Source organism: Muntiacus reevesi, chromosome X (genome assembly GCF_963930625.1).
Source record: "Muntiacus reevesi chromosome X, mMunRee1.1, whole genome shotgun sequence".
NCBI lineage: Eukaryota > Metazoa > Chordata > Mammalia > Artiodactyla > Cervidae > Muntiacus > Muntiacus reevesi.
Window position 1 is genome coordinate 15,947,426 of NC_089271.1, and position 13,222 is coordinate 15,960,647.

Here is a 13,222-nt window from a genome sequence, read left to right on the forward strand (position 1 = left end):
GTGACTGCAGAGAAGCTGAGTATTTATAATACCCCCAAATTCCCTTTTAAAGGCAAGGGGGAATGAGAAAGTGAATCTGACCTCTAAAATTCTCTATGAATTGCACTTTGGCCCTTGCTTGATTTATTTGCGGGTGAAATTCACTAGTGTTCAGTTTAACTGACCTTGATTCAAAACATCATGCTAAATGGGGTCACAAATGGAAGTGCAAATGGATATTTTAAAAAAATTAAGAATGAAAGTGAGGGAATTCCTTGGTGGTTCAATGGTTAGGGCTCCATGCTCTCACTGCCAGGGGCCCGGGTTCAATCCCTGGTCAGAGAACTAAGATCCCACAAGCTACATGACACGATCAAATATATATATAATATATGCAACACTTGCTTTCAAATCCATAAACTTAGAATAAGATTTTAAAAAGTGAAATGCAATAGATTCTGTTACGGGCAAGCACATGACCAGAATGAAAATCCAAACATCATGATAACAAAATGCACATAATCTGTGGAGCCAGGAATCATCTTTTTCTACCTCAGTGGCATCACTAGCTAGCTCTTAGGACAAGAGGGACTCACACAGCAAGAAGCAGAGTAGACAGAATATTCTTGTCCGTCACCTTGGAATGACTTTATGGCCTTCCTTACTGCAGTACATGAGATGGCTGGGAATTTGTGCCTTTACTTTCTGTTTTTACTCCCTTGTAAGAGAAGAATTTAAACCTCCTTGCAACCATCTAATACCACAGAGAACTAGCATAAAACCACAGCTACCAAACAATGACGCTGAAATCCACAGCTATGTGTCTATCAAAATATGATACTGTGTTTACAGATTCCCGATTTGGTGGAGTCATTCTGCTCTTCAATTTCAAACACAAATGAGATGTTATGCTAGTCACAAATAAATGATCATTTTTAATTGGAATGGAAAAATGTTTTTCAAATATCCAGTAATCTGATTCTGAGTGAGAACTTGACAGACACATGAACTACTTTGGTGGTTCAAAAAAAAAATACCAGTAGAGAGAGAGAGAGTATGTGTGTGTGTGTGTGTGTGTGTGTGTGCACATGTGCATGCATGCGTGCATGCACGTATATGTTGGGGGGACCTCTCTTGTCAGGGAGGACAATTCAAAGTTACTCAAAGCTATTCAGTATTGATAGCTGGGAGGAGAGTGAAGGGCTGGTTTCATGGAACTGCTTTCTTCGTGAATGATTTTCCCTTGTACTAATAACAGCTGAAACAATATTATTGCTCTTTTTTTTACATTTTTATTTATTCACTTTGAATAAAATATGGACATGGTGAAAATAATTCAAATAATGCAATTCACAGTGAAAATTAAGTCAATTTGCAGTTCAGTCTCCTAGCCCCCTAGTTACCAGTTTCTCATATATCTGTCAAAAGATATTTATTCAATGCAGTATATACACATACAAATTCATATACATATATGTGGACATATATGTTGTTTTAGGTATGGTTTATATGCTATTTTATGTATATGCATGTACACATATGTGTATAAAAGCTCCTTTGTTATATAAATAGTAACACATCCAGAGCTTCTCTACATTTCCCCCTCTACTTAACAATATGTGATGAATTGAAGATGCTTGCAAATTATTTGCCATTTCTCATATTAGGAGCTGGAGTTTTTTTCCTTTCTTTTGAATCCGGGCCTGCATGTGACTTGCTTTGACCAATAAAATGCAGCAGAAGTGTGCAATTCCCAAAGTGTTAGTCTCTCAGTCATGTCTGACTCTCTATGACCCCATGGACTGTAGCCCGTCAGGCTATAGTTCTGTTCATGGAATTTCCCAGGCAAGAATACTGGAGTGAGTTGCCATTTCCTTCTCCAGGGGATCTTCCTGACCCAGGGACTGAACCTGTGTCTCCTGCATTGCAGGTAGATTCCTTACCATCTGAGCCACCAGGGAAGCAACTCCCAAAGCTGTGTGTCAATTCCAAGGCTGAATCTTACAAGCTTTGCCACTTCCATCTTCTCACACTTCAGAAATTCTCACAGATGCCATGCTGAGAATCCCAAGTCATATGGAGATGATATCCAAGGTGCTCTGGACAAGAACCCCAGCCAGCACCAACAGTCACACATGAGTGTCATTTTGGATGTTCTAGCCTCAGCTGAGCCTTCAGATGATAACAGCTGTTACTCCATGGAGAAGAAGAACAGCCCAGTTATCCCAGTCAACTCTCAGAATCACGAGACATAATGAATGGTGGTAGTTATTTTAAGCCACGAAGTTTTGGGGAGTCCCTTGGACTGCAAGGAGATACAATCAATCCATCCTAAGGGAGATCAGTCCTGGGTGTTCATTGGAAGGACTGATGCTGAAGCTGAAACTCCGATACTTTGGCCACCTCATGCGAAGAGTTGACTCATTGGAAAAGACCCTGATGCTGGGAGGGATTGGGGGTAGGAGGAGAAGGGGACGACAGAGGATGAGATGGCTGGATGGCATCACAGACTCAATGGACACAAGTTTGAGTAAACTCCAGGGGTTGGTGATGGATAGGGAGGCTGGCGTGCTGCGATTCATCGGGTTGCAAAGAGTCGGACACAACTGAGTGACTGAACTGAACTGAACTGACTGAAGTTTTGGGGTGAGTATCCATTTCAATTGGGTATATAAATTTAATTTTTTCTTTTTAACAGTATAATAATAGCTAACATATATTCATATATTTACTATGTACCAGGCATTGTTCTAAGTGCCTTACATATCTTGGATCATTTAATTCCCACTAACCCCAAACATTTTTCATAGAGGTGTACCATTCCCATTTCACAGATGAGGAACTGAACTACAGAGATATTACATGTATCTCAAATGTGTAATCAACACTATGGAATCTGAATTCAGGTCTTTAACCTAAGGTATTTTCATATTAAGTACTACCCTAGACCACTTCAGTGGCTACTTTAACTAGTCATTTATTGGTGGAGATTTCTGTCATTTCTAGTGTTTGGCTTGTGAAACTAAGGTTAAAATGTTTCTCCTGGAATGTACTTTTATGTATGGGTGCAAGAAGAAACCATTCTTTTTAATCAAATGGAAAGCTGACTAGATTCAGTTTATTTTGCTGCATAAGTAAGTGTCAGAAGAAATATGTCAGGTACAGAATGCCGGGTGTATCTATTCCAGTCGGGATAGAGTTCTAACCCATCTGGGCCCTGGCAGTTAGTGCCAGAAACTTCATAAGGACCTGTAGACCCCAGAAAGAACATTTATCTTATTTTCATTTGGGCTCCAACTGGAGCAAGTAGTGATCTGACTTTGTTCAACAGTATTCTGTACCACAACGTATCTTTCTAGGAATTCTCAGACACCTGAAAAGGATATTTGGAAAGTAACCTATGAACCTTGACCTGTGGTATGCACAATAAATCTACTACCACAGTCACTGAGATTTCTGAGGGACCAATAAGGCACATATGTACATTCCACGGCTGTATATCTCCTTGGACCTCTCTCCAATATAAGCACCTTTGAAAAATGGGTGGATGGACATAACCTCTTTTCACAACTGCTTGGATGTCTCTAATACCTTTCAAGTTATATTTCTATCTCCTCAAAGCTGGAGATTGAATGGAGGCCACCTGCCACCACTCAGCACCCTCCAGACTCTTTCTGAGCTACCAGGAGGGCCACAGAAACAGTCCTTGCTGGCTATGGAGAAAGGGCTGGTAAAGCCAGCTTTTGGTATTTGAAAACTAATGAAATCTGCTTCTATTCATTAAAATATGAAAATAAATTAATGTGATATTGCTCAAAAATATAATTAGAGTTGCTTAATTATCATATTTAAGGGGTACTCACTTAAGAGTCCCACTTCTACACCTAAACCCAAAGCCTTAGGGAAAAATATGGCAAGATAGCTTGCCTTTGTCTTTAGGACAGCTGAGAGGGGCTTTAGGGTGTCTTGTTCAATGCTTTCATTGCACAGAGAAGTAACTGAGTTCCAGAGAGAAATGACTTGCTGAGGATACTCATGGTTGATATGTATGTGCTCAGTCACTCAGTCATGTCTGACTCTGTGACCTCATGGACTGTAGCCTGCCAGGCTCCTCTGTCCATGGAGTTTTCCAGGCAAGAATACTAGAGCAGGTTGCTATTTCCTCCTCCAGATGATCTTCCCGACCCAGGGATCGAAACTGGGTCTCTTGGATCTCCAGCATTGGCAGGCAGATTCTTTACCACCTTGCCACCTGGGAAGCCCTTATTAGTCAGCAATTACCAAAACAATGAGTGTAACAAACTACCCCAAACTTTAGTCTCTTAAAAAACATTCACTCTTCTTTGACCAGGGATTGATTGATTTAGATTGGGCTAGGTTCCAAACTGCGAGTTGAAATCAAGTCTTTTCCATGTGTCTCACATCCCTTGGATCAGTGGGCTAGCCAAAGTTTCTTCTTCTAATGGAGAATTTAAGGCAGGCAAGAGAACAAGCTTAATTATGTAAGCATACTTCAAGCCTCTGCTTGCAATATGTCTGCTAATAGCTCATTCGCCGAAGCAAGGATCATGGCCAAGTCCAACAGTGACACGACAGGGATATATTCTCTGCTACTAGTGATAGGAACTACAAAAACACATAACAAAGAGCATGGATGCAATAAAAGAGTGGAGAATTAGGGCTATGAAGAAATCTACTACACTTGGTAAGTGACTGAGCAAGAATTAGAACTGGAACCCTTGACCTCCAGCTCGTTTGCAGAACTGTGTCTGTGAATAGTTTTTGTTTCTCTGTCTTAGGAGCTGTTTTATCAAGCTCATGAAAGGTTTGTAATGACTCCAAAAGGAAGTGAAGGCAGGCAATGAGAAAAAAAAAAAAGGATGTGGTAATGGTAGCAACAAAAGTGGCGATGCCCAGGAGGACCAGCAATGGTGTCCAATTTCTACTCTCTGTGCAGAGCACATTCTCCACTCTACCCTCTAGTGTGAAGCCAGTGGAGCTGTAGGTTAGATTCTTCCCCAACTTCTCAGATGTAAAGTCTAAGGCAAGTGGTCAACTGTGCCCCCATTTCAGGTGATAGTTCAGCTCTGTGCACACCAATCTGGTGTCCCCAGTGCTACGGTTATGATCTGTGCAGTTGATATGGGTTCCAGAACTAGATAGAGCTAAGTGTCAATATCAAAGTCTCTACTGCCTAGTTGTAAGACCTAGGACACATCTCTCTGAACCTCAGGTTCCTGCCATACAAAATCTTTCATACTCTTTTCTCTTACAGCTTGTTGCAGACAAGCTCAGTGACTCTGAAAGTCATTTTAAGGAGAAATAGAGAAGCTTGCATTCCTGGATCCCTGCTTGGAATATCCCATTTGTATGTGTAAATATTCTGTTATATGTGAGCCATCATGCCCATTTGATTTTGCTGGTTATATCAGTTCAGTTCAGTTCAGTTCAGTTCAGTCGCTCAATCATGTCTGACTCTTTGCAATCCCATGAACCACAGCACGCCAGGCCTCCCTGTCCATCACCAACTCCCGGAGTCCACCCAAACCCATGTCCATTGAGTCGGTGATGCCCTCCAACCATCTCATCCTCTGTCGTCCCCTTCTCCTCCTGCCCTCAATCTTTCCCAGCATCAGGGTCTTTTCAAATGAGTCAGCTCTTCGCATCAAGTGACCAAAGTATTGGAGTCTCAGCTTCAACATCAGTCCTACCAATGAACATCCAGGACTGATCTCCCTTAGGATGGATTGATTGTATCTCCTTGCAGTCCAAGGGACTCTCAAGAGTCTTCTCCAGCACCACAGTTCAAAAGCATCAATTCTTCAGCATTCAGCTTTCTTTATAGTCCAACTCTCACATGTATACATGACCACTGGGAAAACCATAGCCTTGACTAGATGTACCTTTGTTGAAAAAGTACCTTAACTAATACAGTCTTTTATTTTCCCCATCATACTGATGAGGAAGCTGTGGCTTAGGGAGGTTAAGTAGCTGGCTTAACGTCATACAGCTATTAAGTGGTTGGTCTCAGTTATGCATCCAAATAATTTGGCTCTAGAGCCCATCATCTTAAACGCCACACAGCTCTGATGCTCAGTAATAACAGTATCAATCTCATAGGCTGGTTTTGTGGGTTAAATGAGCTAATGTTTATCAAGTCCTCACACAACACCCACTATACAAAGCAGACAGTAAATGTGAGCTGTGGATGTAGTGTGATGTTCCCAGGTAAAAGGGAACATAATATGATGTCCTCTGAGGTCTGGAATAGGGAAGACAAATAGCCTCAGAAAACCTGCTGATAACTATTTTGCATTGAGAGTATTCTAGATGAGATCAATAGCTCTGAGCAGTGTGCCAATGGCTTTTTTCTCATACATGATTTTATTTTATCTTCACAGCCAACCTGTGAGGTGTGGATGGCAGGTTATGTTACCTCAAACCACAGATCTAGATTCTGAGGCACAGGGGAGACTGGCATGGTTAGTGTCAGAGCCTGGTCTAGGACCAATGTCTCCCATTTCTCACTCTTCCCTCTTAGTTTCTTAGTCCTAAAAGGACTCAATACAGGGAACCAGGGTGAGCCAACCTTATCATTCCCTAGACCCATTTGTCCAACAGAAATATCATACAAGCCATAAATGTGGGCTGCATATGTAATTTTCCAGTATCCTTAGTTTTAAGGGGAGGCATAACTAGGTGAAATTAATTATAACCATATACTTTATTCAACCCCAAATATCTTAATTTCAATATGTCTTCATATTAAAATATTAATGATATATTTAACTTTAAAAAAAACCAAGTCCTTGAAGTCTGAGTATGTATGCAACACTGCAATTGTCTTATGGAAAACCCCTAGAAAGCCTCCCAAGGAAAATTGCAAAACATACTCTTCACTCTTTGAAAGTCTAGTTTTATGCTTTTAAATCGAAAGTCAGAGCAGCTTGTTTCAGAAGATTACAAATTTGCTTAAGTTTCTAAGATAAAAAACATATTCAGGATTAGGGAAACTTATATATGGGTGGTCTTCCTATATAGCCAGACTGTCTACAGACCTCACACTGGAGAATGATGGCAGGGCTGGATGACCTGCATGAACATCAGTTTAGATGATTTTAATGAATAACACAGATGAGACAGAAGCTGAGAAATGTGCTTGCTAGAAGCTGAATTGCATAGGGCTTTTACTCTTTACTTAGTGTGTTTCTGCATTCTATTCATCCACTTTTTCTTAGCCACTTCTGTGCTTAGTCACTCAGTCATGTCTGACTCTTTGCGATCCCATGGACTGCAGCCCACCAGGCTCCTCTGTCCATGGGATTTCCCAGGCAAGAATATTGGAGTGGGTTGCCATGCCCTCCTCCAGGGGATCTTCCCAACCCAGGGATCGAACCCAGGTCTCCCGCATTGCAGGCAGATTCTCTACCATCTGAGCCACCAGGGAAGTTCATGGTGGCCACTTTTGGGAAGGTGCAATTACATACACGTTTCCAACGTGCAATAATGGCAGGCGGTCAACATTGTTTTTTGGATTCAACTTTAAGGTAACCTTAGAAAGGTGCCCATTATGGAGCTCTGCTCTTACACTTTCATTTTAAGTATTTGCTACAATTTGTAGCTAAAACAGTCCTGGTTTCCTATGTTTACATTGATACCAAGGGAAAAAAGGCCCAGTTTCAAAGAACTTTTTTTGGCTAAATGATTTACAATGGTTTTTATCAGCAATAGCACTAAAATCTTCCAAAGGCTGATTTGGAGATCAGAGATCTTGGAGTATATTTATACAACCATGTTTCATTTATTCAGCATTACTGAAGATGAGGTTTTCCATAATGTGAATTATCAAGGTAACTAAAATGCACTAAGTTCCAATATATACAAGTACTTTTGAGGGAAATCTTTCTAAAATATGGCCTGCATTCTTCCCCCTACTTCCCCTCACCAAGGGACCATTTTCTTTAAACAGATTATTCAGAATATATTTAATTCTTACTTCATGACTTAAGGCCATTGTTTATTTAAGGGTCATATACATTCAGAGATTATCAAGTCATATGATGTTCTTAACACATGTAATTGTTTCAATGTGATAAGATTTTATTGTACACAAGCATTTTGAAAGCATTCTAATGCCTCCAGTCACTTCATGAGGTAGGTTTATCCTATTTTACAGATAAGAAAACTGAGACTTAAAGGCATGAAAAGACTTATCTATCATGTCTCTGGCTATCAGATTCCTATGCAACTCTAGACAAAGATGCATTAACTCTCATAGCTCTTTTCTTTTTTCCTTTTCACCGCTTAGTATGCTAAGTCACTTTGGTCATGTCCAACTTTGTGTTACCCTATGGACTGCAGCTACTAGGCTCCTCTGTCCATGGTATTTCCCAGGCAAGAATACTGGAGTGGGTTGCCATTTCCTCCTCCAGAGGATCTTCCTGACCTAGGAATCAAATCCATGTCTCTTATGTCTACCTGCTTTGGCAGGTTCTTTACCACTAGCTCCATGTTTTCATAGCTTTGGTTTCTGCTTTTTTTCAATTTGTGTATATGATTGTATTAAACTCCTAGTTTATTTTACAACTAATTATCTGAGAGAAGGCTTGAGGCTCTGTGCTCCTGTTGCAGAAACCTGTGACAGTTTTTTGCCACTTGAAGAACATTTTCACACACTCCTAGGTCTGGTGTTCTGTTTTAGACAATTGAAACTGTGAAAGGTCTGATTACTGGTGGGTGACTCTAAACTCTCTCTCCCCGCAGAAGACTCTTTGGGCCTGAACAGTACATTCTATGTAAAAAGCATGGCCAGAAAGGGAAATATCTGACCAAGTGGCAAATAAATGTGTGGAGAGCTAGTGGGATCTGTACCCCACATCCAGTGACTTGGGCAACCACAGTGCAATGACAAAACAGCAGGAGGCAAGTCCTACTTCCTGTTAGCCACTAAGCTACAGGGTGAACTATGCCAAGAGTAATCATAGGCTGGCGCCAGCATCTAACTCAAATCTGTAAGTGCCAAACTTCCCTGGCTGGACACAACTGATCAGAGGAACAAGGAAGAAGGTGGCCCATTGGCACTTTGCATTTCAGCAAGTCTGCCAATGATTATAAGATACACCTATTTTCTGTACCACCAAGAAGAAGAACACTAATACTTACTGACCCATGTAATACTTACTGACCATCTACAATTTTGATTTTATGAAAAGAGCTGATGACACAGTCTTTCATAGAAATGGTCTCCACTATTGTCTCTGGAGTTTTCTTCCAAGTCATTGATGCCCATTCTGCAAGTTTCTGTGTTTGTGTGCTTTCTAGACTTTTACCTGGAGGAAGCACAGAAGGTTTTCGGTCTAAGTTTGCATGGGGGCAGACAATGCCCACTGCTTGGCTGACAACAATAAGGCACCACCAACTAGATGCATCTCGATTTCAGACATGTTAAAATGTGAACATGAAGTCATAAGTTGTTTTGACCTCATCAAAAACATGTGAATGCAAGTTGAGAAATATGCTTTCTCTTGAGAGGAATGAGAAATGTGGTTAAGACTTAGGGGAAAGTTTTCTTCTAAATCGCTAAGTAATACCCCCACTCTGTGATATATATCACATAGCATTTCAGAGTAATTTTACTCTGGTCAATAAATATTGCTCTCCCATTTTGCCAGGATTCAACAACACTCTCCACACTTCTAAGATGTGGTGAAAGAAGAAATTGATATTTTTAAATAGCCTATTTTAAAAAATAGTCTGTGCATTTTCACACAGTGTTTTCTAAGAACCCAAACTTTGAGATCTCAATGTAAAGCTACAGTAGCAAGGAAAAGTTCAGAGAAGAAGGCTCTGGACACATATGAAAATTTTTTTCAACTGAAATTCCATTAAAAAAATTATATCACTCATCTTATCATCATGAATTTGACACCAAAGCTTAGCTAAGGACAAAATATTTTCAAGTATCAGGAGTCAGGCACCCAATAACTCTCAAACTTAGTTTTGACTTGTTATTAAACTTTCAAATTATCAGGGTTCTCTCATGGACATACATGCTTCATCTTCTGAAAAGAAGAAATCAGAAGCCTAAGAGGGGCAAGAGAGGACATGAAGAAACTAAAGGATCAAATGGAAACGGAGGATGTGCCCTCCCTCATCTGAAAAAGGTGCCTCTGTTAGTGGGCTGTCAAATTGAACAGCTGATTTAAAGGGATACAAAACACTTGATGGCAAACTCAGAACAGATTTTCCCAGAGCACACATGGTTAATCTTCACCTAGGGATGGAAACCAGGGCAAGGTAGACTTGAGCAGCCGCCTGCCCTTTGAAGTGCTGCAAAGGCCAGTATATTACAGTCAGAAGCAAGCACCCTTTCCTTCAGGTGCCGATTGGAGTTTATTAGCTGTGATTTTTATGAGATACTGAAAGAGGCTGAAATACTGCTGCACCGCCACAGAAATGTGTAGTGTGGGAGCCAAGAGTCATTACCAGTTGTTGAGAAGTTGACAATGGGAGCTTCCTGAAAGATTCTTGCAGTCTGTGTAGAATGGTAACATAGAAGTCACTCTTTCTCTTTAAACTAAAAAGTTTTGCCCTTCTAAGTCCTGAATTATTGCCTGAACTATTGTACATTATCCCTCCCTAGCAGGTCCACAGCTTCCAAGATACCTTCAGGACCTCTTGGGGAGAAGATACCATCTAAAGAGGTTAGTTTTCTGGAAAGAACGGAGTGGGAGTTTCATAACAAAGTTTAATTTGGTCCCATTTGCCTTGGACAGAATTTCTAACAAGGGAGCTAAACCATTTACGGTCTTGGAAGGTTTGGGGCACATGGGTTGATTTTTTATCGATTCCCCTAGCACAACAAGGGTATTCATGTCATAGGTTGCACGAAAAAGCAGGTCTTTGGATAGCTTTCTTAAGCAATATAAAGAATGGTCTCGGTCTAGTGCACAATGATTGTATTATGCACATTGTCTCTCTCTAAATTGAAGTATAGTTGATTTACAATGTTGAATTGGTTTCTTGTGTACAGCAAAATGATTCAGATATATATAACTTCTTCATACTCTTTTCTATTATGGTTTATTACAGGATATTGAATATAGTCACCTGTGCTATACAGTAGGTCCTTGCTGTTTATCTATTTTATATATAGCAGTGTGTTTCTGCTAATCCTAAACTCCTAATTTATCCCTCCCCTGCCCCCTTTCCTCTCTGGTAAGCATAAGTTTGTTTTCTATATCTGAGTCTGTTCCTGTTTTGTAAATAAGTTCATTTATATCATATTTTGAATTCCACATATAAGCAACATTATATGGTATTTGTCTTTCTGTATGGCTTACTTCACTTAGTATGATAATCTGTAGATCCATCCATGTTGCTGCAAATGGCATTATTTCATTCTTTTCATGGTCGTATATTATTCCATTATATATATATATATGTATGTATGTATGTGTATGTGCTTAGTCAACCAGTCGTGTCCGACTTTTTGCAACCCCATGAACTGTAGCCCACCAGGCTCCTCTGTCCATGGGGATTCTCCAGGCAAGAATACTAGCGTGGGTTGCCATGCCCTCCTCCAGGGGATCTTCCCAATCCAGAGATCAAACCCAGGTCTCCCGCATTGCGGGCAGATTCTTTACTATCTGAGCCACCAGGGAAGCCCAAGAATACTGGAGTGACTAGTCTATCCCTTCTCTAGGGGATCTTCTTGACCCGGGAATTGAACCGGGGTCTCAGGCATTGTAGGCAGATTCTTTACCAGCTGAGCTACCAGGGAAGCCCTGTGTATGTGTGTGTGTGTGTGTGTGTGTGTGAGTGTGTGATGTACACACATACCACATCTTCTTTATCCATTCATCTGTTGATAGATATTTAAGTTGCTTTCATGTCTTGGCTATTACAAACAGCATTACTATCAACATTGGAGTGCACATATTTTTTAGAATTATAGTTTTCATCTTTTCTGGATTTATGTCCAGGAGTGGACTTGCTAGATCATGTGACAACTCTATTTTTAGGCTTTTAAGGAAGCGTCATACTGTTCTCTACAGTGGCTGCATCAATTTACATTCCCACCAACAGTTTAGTTGGGTTCCCTTTTCTCCACACCTGTTCCAGCATTTATTACTTGTTGACTTTTTAATGATGGCCACTCTGACCAGTGTGAGGTGATACCTTATTGTAGTTTTGACTTCATTTCTCTAATAATTATTGATACTGAGCATCTTTTCATGTGCTTATCGTCCATCTGTATGGAGAAATGTCTGTGTAGGTCTTCTGCCCATTTTTTGTTTGGTTTTTCTTTTGTTGTTGTTCTTCAGTTGTATGAACTGTTTATATATTTTGGAAGTTAAGCCCTTGTCAGCCACATGAATTGTGAATATGTTTTCCCATTCCAAGATTGTCTTTTTGTTTTGTTGATGGTTTCCTTTGCCGTGCAAAAACTTATAATTTGTTTATTTTTGTTTTCATTTCTATTGCCTTGGGAGAGTGATCTAAGAAACTATTGCTATGTTTTATGTCAGAGAATGTTTTGTGTGTGTTCTCTACTAAGAGTTTTATGGTGTCATGTCTTGTATTTAAGTCTTTAAGCCATTTCCAGTTTATTTTTGTGTATGATGTGAGGGAGTGTTCTAACTTCATTGATTTATATGTGGCTGTCAAGCTTTCCCAGCACCACTTGCTGAAGAGATTGTCTTTTCTCATTGTATATTTTTACCTTCTTTGTCAAAGATTAATTGAGTGTTGGTGTGTTTTGAGCTCTCTATTCTGTTCCATTGATCAATATGTCTTGGTTTTTTTTTTTTTTTTTTTTTTTTTTTGCCATGGTATCAGTTATTTGGATTACTGTAACTTTGAAGTATTATGTGAAGTCTGGGAAGGCTATGCCTCTAGTTTTGTTCTTTTTCCTCAGGATTGCTTTGGCAATTCTGGGTCTTTTATGATTTCTTATAATTTGAAGGTTGTTGGTTCTATTTGTGTGAAAAATGTCATGGGTAATTTGACCAAGATTGCATTAAATCTATAGGTTACTTTGGATAGTATGGCCATTGTCTCTTAACAGAAACCTCGGAATAACTTTCTCAGGAAATGAAGATGTGGTCTTTGGAGTAAAACAGACTCAGATTTGAATGCTGTTTCCAGCTCATAGTGGTTATAACAATACAATAGATTTTGATCAGTTATAGGGCCAAATCAGTCAGCTATTGCTGCATAACAAGCCACCCTAAAACTTAAG